At 31.8% G+C, this 16,514-nt stretch overlaps 1 protein-coding gene across 9 annotated transcripts in view; it reads left to right on the plus strand.

Moving 5' to 3' along the window:
- Window positions 1-16,514, plus strand: part of LOC145263152 (histone deacetylase 5-like) — a 506,934-nt gene that overhangs the window by 290,796 nt on the left and 199,624 nt on the right. The gene's annotated exons all lie outside the window — the stretch shown is intronic.

The raw sequence follows: 16,514 nt of genomic DNA on the forward strand, positions 1-16,514 counted from the left end.
ATTGGCTGAAAACATTAATTCCTTCACCTAACCTGGCTGGACACTTTTCTACAAGGAGAGGGATTGACTAGCCTTAATTTAAACTTTTGCCACTTCCGGTTTGGTGATAGACGCAATAGCAAAGATGTCACCTTTTTTTTTTCTTTTTTTTTTTTTTTGTCTTTAAATGTTCTTTTCCTCCTTCACGGTACGGGTTCGAGCTTGCCTTCCTACTCCTACCTTTTTTGCTTAACATACACCTCCAAACACCCGGGCAACAACGGGCACCCAGGCTAGTATTTTATAAGATTACATTGATCTTGTTTTTATTCCAACTCTGTCTTTTAATGTCTTTAGTCTTTTAATGTCTTTAGTCTTTTAATGTCTTTAGTCTTTTAATGGTTCAAGTTGCATGACGTCAGACTTAACATTGAACTTTGAAATAATAAGAACTGCCATCAATTTAATGTGTGCATTTAACGATAAAAATTATCTGTTCAAAACTGAAACATGACAGAACCTTTCCAAGGACACATTTGAAAAGATAGAATATAAAAAAATATGACTTATGCAAACCTGCAAGTGTGACAAATGTGACCGTATTCTTCTATCAAAAGTTGGCCATGTCAGTCATTTGAATTTTATGTCAAATAAGAATAACTATTTACCCTTGATTCATGGTCAAATGTGTTGGAAGATTTGTAAGTCAGTATAGCAGGTCTTGAAAAGCAAATGGCAGCAGACAAAAACTCAAGTTTCACAAAGCAATCCTATCGATCTATTTGAAGCTACATCTTTCATCTGTCGCTTATGTTTCCAACCTTGCAAGACAAGAGCTGGTCATTGAAGTCATACGAGAAACGATGGTAATGGTACCAATGATACTTACTATTTCTTTGTCCTAAACTATCTGAAGTTGAACAATCACATTTTATGTGTGTGTGTGTATCGAGAGAGACCAAAAATTGATAGGAGTTTGATAGACCGTTCCACAGACAGACAAGGTAACTTATATATAAATGTGTGTGTGTGTGTGTGTGTGTGTGTGTGTGTGTGTGTGTGTGTGTGAAATTCTATAAACATCACAAAACCCCAAGGTAGGACCCTTGAATCCTTGACAGAATGATTTTTATTGTCAAAGCATAGATTAATCTGCATTTTTTTTGTATTGTTTATATAACTTCTGTTATAATAGTTCTACACTTGTATTGAGCACTTTTGAAAAAATAGTTTTTTATTAATTCATTTGAACTTATTTAATTATGTGTGTGTGTTTGTTTGTTTTGCCAACATGCTGAGTCTTGAAGAAAATGAAAACGTTTTCTACCCATTTTGTAGGTCTGTGTGCATATATATATATATATATATATATATATATATATATATTTTACGTTTGTTTTTTAAATATATACCGTTTTCGTTTAACGGGTCTACATTATTTAAAAACCATCCACCGTTAATTTTGAGTTAAGCTCAATGTGTCTATTTAATAGGGACAGAGCATATATAGTGCAAAGTTTTGTTGAAAATTCAAAGACTCACGTTTTCTTTTTATAACCTTCGTTTATTTCCTGGATATTTCCATTACAGCTGTTTCATTAATGAGTGGCAATTTTACGATTTATGTTTCCGTAAAAATATCCTGTCCCCACCAACTAGAATTTTACAACAAATGGTATATTTTTAACATGCTGGACATCGTATTCGGGTAAAAAGATTTCCACGGTTATGCTTCCTCACTTCCGCCATTTGTTGTAAAAATCTAATGGATAAACATCTGAAGCAGTTGGTGGGGACAGGATATTTTTACGGAAACATAAATCGTAAAATTGCCACTCGTTAATGAAACAGCTGTAATGGAAAAATCCAGGAAATAAACGAAGGTTATAAAAAAGAAAACGTGAGTCTTTGAATTTTCAACAAAACTTTGCACTATATATATATATATATATATATATATATATATATATATATATTATACACACACTGAAATTTTGAAATGCTTTCAGATTACAGCTTGTATAATGCTGCAAAATTAAAGTCCACATTAATATTAGTATCAATATTCAATATTTATAAGGCAAAAGCAGTATTTCCATAGTATGGATGGATATATATATATATATATATATATATATATATATATATATATATATGGCAATTTAGCTACACAGAATATTCTGCATTCCATTTGCACGAGAATGACACATGGAATATTTTGTGTAGCCTAATTGCCATATATATTTTTATAACTTACTACCTAGTTCTATCTATGTATTGAGCATTGTTGAAGTAAATACTGAAAATTTACACATAAAATTATATTTTTGTATGTTAATTTATATGATTAAATGAAGTAGTCATATTACCTATACAATAACTCTGTCAATTTTAAGTCTAAGTCTACAATCTTTGTAATCCGTTTCGGCCAGAAATTTAGCTGTTAAGATATTAAAGTTCAACGATTTGACCTTTGAGAACTTTACCAAACTCCTCAGCCAATTTTTGGTCTAAACACTTGAAATTTTAGATATAGGTTCCTTTTACATTGATCTAACTTAATAATTTGATTTGAGCACAAAACAAATGTTAAGGGGTCATAAAAGGGGTTAAAGTTTAAACAAATTTGAACCCTGCGATCGCTACCAAATTACTAAAGACAATTTTTTGTCTAAACATTTGAAATTTTACATAAAGGGTATTCAAAGATAGGGCAAGCTTTTTAATCGGTTTTGGTCGGAAATTTGAGCTACAAATATATAAATCTATGTATGTTTGCATGTCTGCCTAAAACTTTCAACAGAGGCGACGGATTTTCACAAGATCAGTATCGTTTTGAAGCTCGACCTTTCAGACGACAAATTGGTTAAAAACATTAATTTCTTCACCCCCAACTGATCACTTTTCTACAGTGAGGGATTGCTTTTTTTCGCCGATATTTTCAAAAGTCATCCCCTCTTTTCGATTGTCTAACCTTAATTTAAACCTACGTCACTTCCGGTTTGGCGGTAGTTGTAACAGTGAAGACGTCACGTCCCCCCCCCCCGTTCTTTTCCTCCTTCGCGGTACGGGTTCGAGCCTGCCTTCCTACTGACACTTTTTTTTTTTTTTTTTTTTTTTTGCTCAACATACATCTTCAAACACCTGGGCAACGCCGGGCACCCATGCTAGTGTTATATATATATATATATATATATATATATATATATATATATATATATATATAAGGTGCTGTTTTAACCATAATGATACTTGATCTCGTTTATGCTTATGGTAATTAGTTCATTAAATTAATATAAATTTTTCACTCTAGTTTCAATGTTTTTATTTAATTTTTTTTTGTTTTCTTATGAGCCAAAGGCGATTACGCCCATTTCCCGATTTCATAACGGTCAGTCTATGGATATCTGAAATCGGTAAGATTAAATAGAGGAGGAGAAGATGAGAAACCCTTTCTTATCTCCCCCCCTCCTCCTCCTTTCTCCCCAGGGCGAGAATGCAACAAGCTAGTGTCCGTTTCTATGACAACAATGTAACTAAGCCTCTGATTGGTTAAATATAATTCTCACATGGCTGGCATCATGTTGCCAATAATGGCGTCAAGCATTTCTGCTCTTTTTTCTTTTTCTTTCGATTTCTTCCCCCCCCCCTTTTTTTCTTTCCTTTTTTCGTTTTTCTTTTTCCTTTTTTCGTTTTTCTTTTTCCTTTTTTCTTTTTCCTTTTTTCCTTTTTCCTTTTTTTCCTTTTTTCCTTTTTCCTTTTTTTCTTTTTGCTTTCTCCCTTTTTTTGCTTTCTCCCTTTTTTTGCTTTCTCCTTTTTTTTTTGCTTTCTCCCTTTTTTTGCTTTCTCCCTTTTTTTGCTTTCTCCCTTTTTTGCTTTCTCCCTTTTTTTTTGCTTTCTCCCTTTTTTTGCTTTCTCCCTTTTTTGCTTTCTCCCTTTTTTTGCTTTCTCCCTTTTTTTGCTTTCTCCCTTTTTTTTTGCTTTCTCCCTTTTTTTTTGCTTTCTCCCTTTTTTTTTGCTTTCTCCCTTTTTTTGCTTTCTCCCTTTTTTTGCTTTCTCCCTTTTTTTGCTTTCTCCCTTTTTTGCTTTCTCCCTTTTTTTTGCTTTCTCCCTTTTTTTTGCTTTCTCCCTTTTTTTTGCTTTCTCCCTTTTTTTTGCTTTCTCCTTTTTTTTTGCTTTCTCCTTTTTTTTTGCTTTCTCTCTTTTTTGCTTTCTCCCTTTTTTGCTTTCTCCCTTTTTTGCTTTCTCCCTTTTTTTTTTTGCTTTCTCCCTTTTTTTTTTTGCTTTCTCCTTTTTTGCTTTCTCCCTTTTTTTTGCTTTCTCCCTTTTTTTTGCTTTCTCCCTTTTTTGCTTTCTCCCTTTTTTGCTTTCTCCTTTTTTTTTTGCTTTCTCCTTTTTTTTTTGCTTTCTCCTTTTTTTTTTCGCTTTCTCCCTTTTTTTTTGCTTTCTCCCTTTTTTTTGCTTTCTCCCTTTTTTTTGCTTTCTCCCTTTTTTTTGCTTTCTCCTTTTTTTTGCTTTCTTTTCCTTGTTTCCATTTCCTTCCTTTCCATTAATCCCTTTTTTCCTTTCCTCCTTTCCTTTCCTCCTTTCTTTTCCTCCTTTCTTCCCCCCCTTTCTTTCATTCTTTTTCCCTTTCATTCTTTTTCCTTTTTTCTTTTCTTTCATTTTTTCCTTTTTTCCTTCCTTTCGTTTTTTCCTTTTTTCCTTCCTTTCGTTTTTTCCTTTTTTCCTTCCTTTCGTTTTTTCCTTTTTTCCTTTCTTTCGTTTTTTCGTTTTTTCCTTTCTTTCGTTTTTTCGTTTTTTCCTTTCTTTCGTTTTTTCGTTTTTTCCTTTCTTTCGTTTTTTCGTTTTTTCCTTTCTTTCGTTTTTTCCTTTCTTTCGTTTTTTCCTTTCTTTCGTTTTTTCCTTTCTTTCGTTTTTTCCTTTCTTTCGTTTTTTCCTTTCTTTCGTTTTTTCCTTTCTTTCGTTTTTTCCTTTCTTTCGTTTTTTCCTTTCTTTCGTTTTTTCCTTTCTTTCGTTTTTTCCTTTCTTTCGTTTTTTCCTTTCTTTCGTTTTTTCCTTTCTTTCGTTTTTTCCTTTCTTTCGTTTTTTCCTTTCTTTCGTTTTTTCCTTTCTTTCGTTTTTTCCTTTCTTTCGTTTTTTCCTTTCTTTCGTTTTTTCCTTTCTTTCGTTTTTTCCTTTCTTTCGTTTTTTCCTTTCTTTCGTTTTTTCCTTTCTTTCGTTTTTTCCTTTCTTTCGTTTTTTCCTTTCTTTCGTTTTTTCCTTTCTTTCGTTTTTTCCTTTCTTTCGTTTTTTCCTTTCTTTCGTTTTTTCCTTTCTTTCGTTTTTTCCTTTCTTTCGTTTTTTCCTTTCTTTCGTTTTTTCCTTTCTTTCGTTTTTTCCTTTCTTTCGTTTTTTCCTTTCTTTCGTTTTTTCCTTTCTTTCGTTTTTTCCTTTCTTTCGTTTTTTCCTTTCTTTCGTTTTTTCCTTTCTTTCGTTTTTTCCTTTCTTTCGTTTTTTCCTTTCTTTCGTTTTTTCCTTTCTTTCGTTTTTTCCTTTCTTTCGTTTTTTCCTTTCTTTCGTTTTTTCCTTTCTTTCGTTTTTTCCTTTCTTTCGTTTTTTCCTTTCTTTCGTTTTTTCCTTTCTTTCGTTTTTTCCTTTCTTTCGTTTTTTCCTTTCTTTCGTTTTTTCCTTTCTTTCGTTTTTTCCTTTCTTTCGTTTTTTCCTTTCTTTCGTTTTTTCCTTTCTTTCGTTTTTTCCTTTCTTTCGTTTTTTCCTTTCTTTCGTTTTTTCCTTTCTTTCGTTTTTTCCTTTCTTTCGTTTTTTCCTTTCTTTCGTTTTTTCCTTTCTTTCGTTTTTTCCTTTCTTTCGTTTTTTCCTTTCTTTCGTTTTTTCCTTTCTTTCGTTTTTTCCTTTCTTTCGTTTTTTCCTTTCTTTCGTTTTTTCCTTTCTTTCGTTTTTTCCTTTCTTTCGTTTTTTCCTTTCTTTCGTTTTTTCCTTTCTTTCGTTTTTTCCTTTCTTTCGTTTTTTCCTTTCTTTCGTTTTTTCCTTTCTTTCGTTTTTTCCTTTCTTTCGTTTTTTCCTTTCTTTCGTTTTTTCCTTTCTTTCGTTTTTTCCTTTCTTTCGTTTTTTCCTTTCTTTCGTTTTTTCCTTTCTTTCGTTTTTTCCTTTCTTTCGTTTTTTCCTTTCTTTCGTTTTTTCCTTTCTTTCGTTTTTTCCTTTCTTTCGTTTTTTCCTTTCTTTCGTTTTTTCCTTTCTTTCGTTTTTTCCTTTCTTTCGTTTTTTCCTTTCTTTCGTTTTTTCCTTTCTTTCGTTTTTTCCTTTCTTTCGTTTTTTCCTTTCTTTCGTTTTTTCCTTTCTTTCGTTTTTTCCTTTCTTTCGTTTTTTCCTTTCTTTCGTTTTTTCCTTTCTTTCGTTTTTTCCTTTCTTTCGTTTTTTCCTTTCTTTCGTTTTTTCCTTTCTTTCGTTTTTTCCTTTCTTTCGTTTTTTCCTTTCTTTCGTTTTTTCCTTTCTTTCGTTTTTTCCTTTCTTTCGTTTTTTCCTTTCTTTCGTTTTTTCCTTTCTTTCGTTTTTTCCTTTCTTTCGTTTTTTCCTTTCTTTCGTTTTTTCCTTTCTTTCGTTTTTTTCCTTTCTTTCGTTTTTTCCTTTCTTTCGTTTTTTCCTTTCTTTCGTTTTTTTCCTTTTTTTCCTTTCTTTCCTTTTTTTCCTTTCTTTCCTTTCTTTCCTTTCTTTCCTTTTTGTCTTTTTGTCGTTCTTTTTTCCTTTTTCCCTTTTTCCCCCTTTTTTTCCCATTTTCTCCTTTTCCCTTTTTCTACTCCCCCCCTTTTCCCCCTTTTCCCTTTTTTCCCCATTCCCTTTCTCTTTTCATTTTTTCCTCTTTTTTTCTTTTTTGTTTTCCTGATTACTTTTTTTTTTTCTTAATAACAAAATCAAAACAGACTGGTTTTATTCCAATTGTTTTGTTTAAAAACAGGTGAAAACAATGTAAATAATTTACATTTTTTGTGCCTTTTTTTTCTCTCCTTCCTTATTTTCTCCCTCCTTTTTCTTGACTTTTGCCTTTTCTTTTTTCCATTTTATTTTTCTCTTATGCGCTCTCTCCTCTCCCTTCAATTTCTATTTACTTGCCTCACCAATAAGACAGAATTAGACACAAGGTCGGTTTTAAAGGCGAAAAAAACCCAGTTCCCTCTAAAAGGGGCACTATAGATTTGAATAAAAATATAAAAATTCCTTCAGGCTAAAAAGACTTCTCTTTCATTAGCAGAGAACAGAATAAGCTAAGTGTAAAATCAGAACAGATTCTACACTTTCTTCCGAGCCATGAAAAGTCTAATTTTTTTCTAATTTTTCTGTCCTTTTCTTTTCACCTTTTACCCCCTTTACTCTTCCCTCCTTTTTTATCTGTGCCGTTTTTTCCTTCTCCCACTCTCATTTTTTTTTTCTGTCTCCCTCTTTTCCCTGGGTCCTGGATATGACCTTAAACTATATCTGATGGTGAAGCCCCAGCTTGCGGGCTTTGGGGAGTGTGGAGCTACCCTTTTATTGCCATTGCTCTCAGGTCCACTCTGACCCGGAGTGGTAGTATCTGTTAGGGTCCTACTATGTGTTAAATGAAAATATATATATATATTCTATTAAAAAATTTTTTTTTTCAAAATAACTGGATTTTGCATTAAATTACCTGAATAGGGCTGATATGACATAAAACAAAAACAATCAAAACCTCTTTTCCCTTTCTTTTCCTTTCTTCCTCTTTTTCTTTCTCTCTTCCCCCCTTTTATGTATTTCTTCATTTTTTTATTTCATTTTTTCTTCTTTTTTTCAGTATGAGGCTATCCTTGTTAATGTTAGTTAATTTTTGTCTGTTCCTTTTTTTAAAATTTTTTTTCATGTATTTCTTAAAAATGAGGAATATTTTTATATTTTCCCCTTTGATAGCTCACTTCAATAAACATCGTTTATTGGAACAAGTTGCTGAAAACTGTATCTGAAATAAATATTTTTTTAAATAATATTCTGACCGATTTCCTGTTTATACATCGAATGGACCGTGTGGGGGAACTCTCTAATAAGATTTTTTTAATTTTTATTTTAAAGAATCTGAAGTCTAAAAGTTTTACTGCTATGATAAAGTTGGAAACTTGAAAATAATGAAACATTTTTGTACTTGTTTTTTAAGATATATATTTTAATTCAGTACTTACTTCAATTGTATATGAGTAGTAGTAGTAGTAGTAGTAGTAGTAGTAGTAAAATATTATTTGGAATTAAAAACAAATATTCTTGAATTGTGACTTATTTTTATAAATATTTTTTTTTTATTAATTGCTTTTATGTTTATGAAGGACTTATTTTTTTTATATTTTTTTTATTTACTGTTATGTTTATGAAGGATTAAATAAATTTATTTTGAGAAGATGTGATTGGAAAGTGAAGTTGAAAACCCAATGCACAAGGTGTGTGCACTCTGGCATAGAAAAAATGCCTGAGTCACCCCTTATCAGCATTCTATGATAGAGGCATCTCAGGTGATGAGCAATAAAGTAACCCCTCCTCAAAGAGAAGGTAAAGCCTGGGAATGGAATCCCCTAGAATTGCACAGAACCATACCCTATTGAACAAATGCAAGGTCATCACTTACTCAAAAATGACCTAAACTCTGTTGAAGTGATTGTCATGGATATATCCCCAAATTGGTATGACCAAAATCAAAATTCCATTGAAGCCATTATTCCAAACCAAAATTGTTTTTATCTAAAAACTTAGATTTTTGTAAAACATAATACTACCACATTTATTTTGGTAGCACAATTAACCATCAGATTATAACCGTTCAAATTTGTTTGAAATTAGAAAATTTGTAGTCAAGTAAGCTAATTTTCAGTGTGTATTTAAAGAATGCAGTTTTCAAAAAACAAAAACAAAAAAAAACCGTTAAAATGTAATGCCGTCTAATAATAAATGAAAATAATCGTGGAAAAAATATGGAACTAACGTCAACATTAAGTAAACTGTTATTACCCCCACACCAAATAAAGTTTTAAAAAATGACATGGAAGCGCATTTTTGATTATTTTTTTTTTTATCAGATTCATTTCAACAGCTAACATATTATTCATAGCACAATGTACAGACCAAGCTAGATTTTTATTTTAATAGTCACTCAAAATAAAACCATTTTGGATCATATAAAAACAGAAACAATTTGATGATACGGTCAAAATTTCATTGGCGTTTTCAACTTGAATTATTTTGGTGAAAGATAGTTTGGAACTTGATATTAAACCTAGAATATTGGTGAGATGACATCTTTTTAAGATAGGACTGTTTTTTCTTTTTTTATATGTATAAACATATGATAGCGTGTGCATTACGTTGAAAATAAAACAATAAAAACTAAATCACTAAGTCAGAGCAAGAGGTGAGGAAAATGATATATGCCTGTTTACATTAGCACCTTGATTGCAGCGGTTTATACCTTAACCCCAAATAAGCTTTGGCCGAAATCACGAAAAATTGAGCATGCAAAGAATTGTTTGAATCGCCTGATGTATTTCTACGTGAGTTTTAACATGCCTGTTTTAGCTTAGCAAACCACATTCTAATCACTATGCAACAGATTGCTTATAAATCTACTAGGAAACTTGTGTGTATGTATTCAGGTAAAAAAAAACTACAAAAAAAGGGCGATGTATAATTTTGATTAGCGTTGCCCTGGATAAATATCTAAAATTTGGAAAAAAGTTATTTATTCTTTGGGCCAGTTTTCATTGGGGTCGGGGAGGGCAGCCATTTTATGTAATAAAGGGAAGTAACTCTGAATTTTTTATCAAGGAGTTACTTTTCTTATTATGAATCCTTCTTCAAGAAATCTATATGAAGGAGTTATGCGTGTATGTGCTTGTGTATACCCAGAGAGAGGAGTGGGTTGAACAGAGAAAAAGAGGAGGGGTTGAAACTGGAGAGAGGAGAAAGAGTTAGAAAGAATTTTTCATAGAAATATGTTACATTTTTGCTTTGGGTAATGCTGAGTAGTTCTGCCAATATGTCATGTCAATCATGTCATTGGTACAATGACCTCATTAAAGTTTAAAAATAAAATTCCGTTATTGCTTTCCATGAATTGAACCCTGTCCACTTAAATGTGAAGCGTGAGTGGTTATCACTTGGGATGGCCAGCATATGGCACGCAACTACAAGTGACCAACTGAACCCTAACGATAATAAAAGAAAAAAACATGCTTGTTTATATATAAAAAAAAAAAAAAAAAAAAAAACGTTGTTTTAACCGATTGTAAGCAAAAAGTACATTGGTAATTTAATTTATTATTAAAACAGAATTTGTCTACAATTAATTCTTATCAAAAGCATAGTATTGGAATTACTGTTAGCTTGCATGTTACTGTCAGAACGTTTCCGCCAAGAACAAGCTACACCCGTGGATTGGATAAACAGTTCCATCCGAAATTCTTACATGAAGGTTCCATAGTTGAACAAGATGCACTGAAATAAGGTCAGAGGTTACAACGATCAAAACGTTGTGAAAATAACGTTCAGTGGTCCAAATAAGATTCTACCGACTAAGAAACTTACTTGATATCTTAAATTTTTTTTTTTTTTTAAGGAAAAAAAAAACCACATATCGTTTTTGGTTTTTCTTTAATTTCAAATTTTAATATTCATACTCATAATGATGTTTTAAAAAATAAAGTGCCATCCTATTTCTTATATAAAACGTAACAATTATTGATTTTATTGTTAAGAGATATGGTCAAAGATTTTTTTTTCTGCCTGAATCCAGTAACTCAAAAGAGATTTGCACTACTTTTGTCACCTTACTAAAATTAAAATCAAAATGTAATTTAAAGCCTTATCTTTAGAATCCTTATCTGGAACACCAGAATTATCGTCACAAGATAAATTGTATTTTAGTTTAACATTTAAAATTCTTTTCATTTCTTTTGCCATGAGAAGATGATTCAACAAAAAATCGAAATTATTTTATTTTTTTGATTTTGACAGATTCTCACAGCGGCAATATTAGAAGTTCCACAGTCTAGTTTACTATTTAACCCATAACTGAATTCATATATTTTATAAGAGCATTAATGAAACTGATTCAATAACTCTGACAAAATTTGAATTTGGAACGTCAAATCCACAGTCTGTGCCTGTAACTATTACACCAAGGCACTATATATATATACTAACATTTCGGCCCGGCGTTACCAGGGGCTCTGGTGTTTGGAGGTGTATGCTGAGCAAAAAAAAACAAAACAGTAATTTTTTAAAATTTGAACCCTATTATGACCCCTTAATATTTGTTTTGGGCTCAAATCAAGTTATTAAGTTAAATCCATGTCCAAGGAACCAATATCTAAGATGTCAAGGGTTTAGACCCAAAATTTTCCGAGGAGTTTGGTAGAGTTCTTAAAGGTCAAATCGTTGAACTTTGACCCCTTAACAGCGAAATTTCTGGCTGAAACCCGATCACATCGATGTCCCCAAATCTCAGTACCCTGTACATCAAATTTCGAGTCTGTAGACTGAAAATTGACAGAGTTATTGCGTATATACCCAGTGTTGCCTGGTCAAAACATTGACGAGCAAATGGATTAGTCAAATACTATTTAAGATGCACCGAATATCCTAACTTCGACTGAAAAGTGACCACATGTAAGATTTAGGGAAGCATAAAACACACCCATCTTGGTTTATGAAAATCCAACGCGAAGTAACTTTCATAGCTTAAATAAACTTACTTTTGGTTTTAAATGCAACCGTTGTCAGCTATTAAGTGATATTAAATTAAATAAGTTAAATTAAAAATAAATAAATCAACTTTAAATAATATTTCTAAATAAAACAACTAAAACGATTCTATTTCAATAAACAATTAATAACATCAAGCGAATTATTAAAATAGATTTTCTTTCATGTAATATGTAAAGGTGGCTACTCATTGAATGTAGATTTCTTATAAATAAATAGTATGTATAGAAATTATACTATAATGAAAGCGTTATGATTCCGTTTTCAGTATGAAAATTTGTGAAACAGTGTACCTTTTGTACATATTAATTTGTGAACAGACAGGTAAATGACTATTATAGTATATACTAGCAAGGAGACCTGATGTTATCCAGGATTGAATGAGGATCAACAAATGTTCCACCTTCCAATGCATTCCAATACAAAACTTACATAAGAACACTCAGACATATCAAATACCTTCATATAAAATTTAAAAAATATTGGCCTTGCTGTTTCTCAGTCCATATAGGATGAACACACACACTCAATTTGTTTTATATAATATTAAATAGATAGAGTATATATATATATATATATATATATATATATATATATATATATATATATATATATATATATATATATATAAATAACCATATAACTATATTCCAGTGTCCAAATATTTATTTTTCATGTAAAACTCCTTCTCTAGCATATTAAAATTTCGGTACATTTTATACAGATCTGTTGTATTTAACATACATTGAGCTTCCATCCATATATATATATATATATATGTAGATGCATTTTATATGTAAGCATTAGTTGAATTTTCATCACAGTTATGTTAAGTTATTTTCTTTACTGAGGCTTGACTTAACCTTGAAGTTAATTTTCTTTGTTCATTTAAGATAAGTCTATCTTGCCGGCCATCACTTCAGACCGTCACTAACGACCACTTCATTAGTCATTGCTGTTCATTCAATTACAAGCACTTGTGACCAAAACAGAACGAGTTTTGCACTGACCCACAGGAAATTCAAACCTCACCTTTTTTTTTTGTCTGCTGAAGTTCTCATGTGAAAGCTAGACTAAAAAAAATCTCTTATTTAATACAGACCAGAACTTAGCAAACTATAGGTCAGCGAGACAAATCTCAACCATCAGATAATTTTGTCTGCTCAGCGTTTTATTTTCTTACCTTAGCAAAAAGAGAGAAAAAATGTTTTACTTGTGTTCATTCCAAACAAGGCATATTACACTTGGACGTATGTGGCTATTATTTGGGACAATATTATAGGGTACTATACAAAGAGATGAGAGAGATGTTGGTTTACATTACATTTAAACTTCTGCATCTCAGTACAGTCGGGGAAGCAGGTAATGGGGAGAGAATTCCAAAGTCTAGCAGTTTGAGGAGTAGAAGACATTAAAATACTTGTAAAACAGGTACATGGATGTAGCATTGCTGTGATGGAACAGGGGTTGGAGATTACTTGACAGTACAAGACCTATTAGATTGGAGATTCTTTTTGGAACCCTGTCTAAGAGGGAGACACTAGCAGTGGATGCACCAGCCCAAATATGGCAACAATACTCCATACATGGGTGAATGGTAGTTTTGTAGATATACGGTAGAGGGAACCCATCTTCTTTGCAGCAGCCTTTGCAATGTCCTCAATTTATTTGTTTCAGTTTATATTGCTTGTGAACTAAAGCCAAGGAATTTGAAGGAAAAACTCTCGGGTATGGTGTTATTAGGCATGGCTATCGGAAATTGAGAAGACTTCTATAATTATTAAAGGAAAGAAGTTTGGTCTTAGTAGTATTAAATGTTATCTGTAGTAGAATGGGGTCGTAAAAAGACTGGAGATCGTTTTTTCAAGACTCATTAGCTTAGATATATGTACGTCCGTGTTTATCTCATGCCGATTATAGAGCAATTGTATCATCAGCAAATATACCCTTTTTAGATACAATTTTATCAGTGAGGTTATTTATTTATATTGGGAATATTAAAGATCCAAGAATTGACCCTTGAGGAATTCCTGCATTAATATTATGCTGTTTGTTAATTGTAATTTGTAAAATTATAACTTCCTTTCATAGATGCTTTCTCTCAAATATTGAGCATTTTCATCTCCGTGGGATTTTCCTATGAATATAAGCATTAATATTTATACATCCAATTTTAAGATTTAAACTTTTAATTCATCTTTTTGATCAAAAATATTAGGTTGATGCAAAAATGTTTTTTGACTTGCAGTTGAACGTCAAAAAACGACATTTTTTGCACCAACCTAATATATAATGTCAGGTCATGTGATATGCTACTGGCACCATGTAACCCAGTACTACCTGCCTCATGGTTGGATCACTGGCGACTAAACTGGTTCCCCCACCAGACTTGTTTTGTGAGGAGAGTGGCTAGTCCCCCTAAAAGATTAAAAACAAGACCTTCCAAAGGGCAAATGAACCCTTTTTCGGGGTCAACGGCCAACTAGCACCGTGTGTTTTTGTTTGTGAATGTATGTGTGTGTGTGTGTTGGGGTGGAGACTAAGCCATGGTGAAGGCAACCTTTCTAGGAGAAGCAAATCTCTGATTTAAAAACCCATAAAGCGGGAGACCAGTACCCGCATTAAGCTGGTCTGCAGTTTAACTTGTTGCTGGCTATCTTGCTCTTGCTTGTTGCTGGATCTCAACATTTTGAACCGAGAGAGAGACTTAGCTGTCGTACAAAGCTAAGACTCTGTAACATCTGTGTATAGATACTCCCTCAGGCATTTGTCTATTAAAATGGTCCTGTGGTGATGGAAAAGTTGTGACATGTGGAGGATTGAAATTCTGGAAGCATGTAATAATTGATCTCAATGACCGTCTTCAGTGTCATGCCTGCTTGAGCGTGTGAATTCACCAGTAGGACTAAAAAAAAAAAGTCATTTTTGGACTCGTGGACTTTAAGTGTCTGAGGGAGTGGCACTCGTTTGACAAAACGTTGCAATCATCATCATATATATATATATATATATATATATATATATATATATATATATTGCTTATAAAATCAAGAATGACGTTGTGACTGTATTCAACTCTACCTACTGGCAGAAATTATCATTTCCTACATTGATGAGCGCATAGTTCGAAACATATGTTTGTAAGTTTTAAAATAATTATTAATATTTAAAAAAATATATATAAATTATCGTTTTTATGCACACACACACTTCATTAGGTGTATCAGAATTTTGGGGGAATTTTTGACACCCCTAACAGAAAACTGCGAATAAAATATAAAAAAAAACTCGTAATTTCTCTTTTAAAAGTGGGTTGTTTATTTTCTGTATGGAATATACTTCCAAAATAAACTATTAAAGTTGTTTAAAAAATGATAGAAATATTATTTTTTATTTTTTAAAAAACAGTGTTTACAAAGTGCCGGTGCACGTTCAACCAGCCATTTTTTTTTACGTATGAAATCAATTGAATTTTACCAGTGAAATTTTTTCCAATTTTTAAAATTTAAAAATCTATCAATATTTTCTATTGGTTCAATTTTTACGATATTTTCAGGGTCAATGTGAAATTTTATGCTCTTTCCAATAAACCGAATATAATATTTGAGACAAAGGTTATTTTTTAACCCCTCCCCAATTTTGAAATGTCTATTGAAAATTAAATAATTAATTTATGTATCAAAGTTTTATCACAAATTGAAAAATATTCTAATTTAAAAAAGTGTTTTTTGGAAATTTACCTGCAAAGTCCAAAGTGTAAAACCTTTTTTCTTTTTTTTTTAAACCACGTTGATTTTTTTTTTTAAATGAAAGCTCATGTTATGCTTATATCAAGTAAATACTGGATGCTGAGGGCAATTTTTTCTATTTTATTCAATGTTTTCTTTTTTTAGATATTAAAAAAAAATCCAGTCGCTAAAGTAGAAATAAGATATAATAATGAAAAACTCGTGCATTTCATTAAGAGAATTAAAAAAAAAAAAAAAAAAATCAGTCAACTGGATGTTTTGTTTAACGGGGAAAACTTATAAGTGAATGTGTGTGTGTTTTTCTTTTTTAACTACAGAGGACAAAAAATGCTTATTTTGGTTAACAGCACACAATAAAAGAGAAATTATGTCCCTTTGACGAATCCGTATTTGATAAATTCCAAATTAGCAGTAGCAGCCTTTAAGTTTATGGCACAAAACGCGTTACACGAAAATGCGATTTTCTACAACCCTCGTTTTAAAAAATCCTTTTATTTAAAAAATACATGGAATTTAAAATATAAATATGGATGAATTTTTCACAATGAAGAATGGTACTACCCATTTAATAGTATTTTTTTATAGGTAAGTGTTATGGCTTGCAATTAACCACAAAGCAAACAGAACAACGGAATAGTTTAAACAATGTATTACTGGAACAACAACGTAAAAAGGTTACAACTGAAAAGAGTAGTAAACGTCACTGAGCAGGCGGGGGTCGCTCTGGTGTTTAATCCACACCTGGGATCAAAAGGTTTATGCTTTATATAATGGATAGAACAGTCCATTTGAAGGGTGATTCCCCCCACAACACCCCCCTCCCAAGCTGATTTCCGCGGTTGTGAAAATCAGTATTTCTTCCTTTTGGGATAGACCACCAAGGGGTCTGTGCGCTTCCTCTTTCTGCCGGAGCGTCTCCGTTCAGACATCCCTTTTGGAGGGTCTATGTCAAAACAGTCATACAGTTTCAATCGCTTCACTGCCGTCCTGCAGTGGTTCTTGATCCTCATAGAAGCGTTTCCTGATTTGGTT

The sequence above is a fragment of the Euprymna scolopes genome, chromosome 38 (genome assembly GCF_053919585.1).
Source record: "Euprymna scolopes isolate OS-2025 chromosome 38, ASM5391958v1, whole genome shotgun sequence".
Lineage (NCBI taxonomy): Eukaryota > Metazoa > Mollusca > Cephalopoda > Sepiida > Sepiolidae > Euprymna > Euprymna scolopes.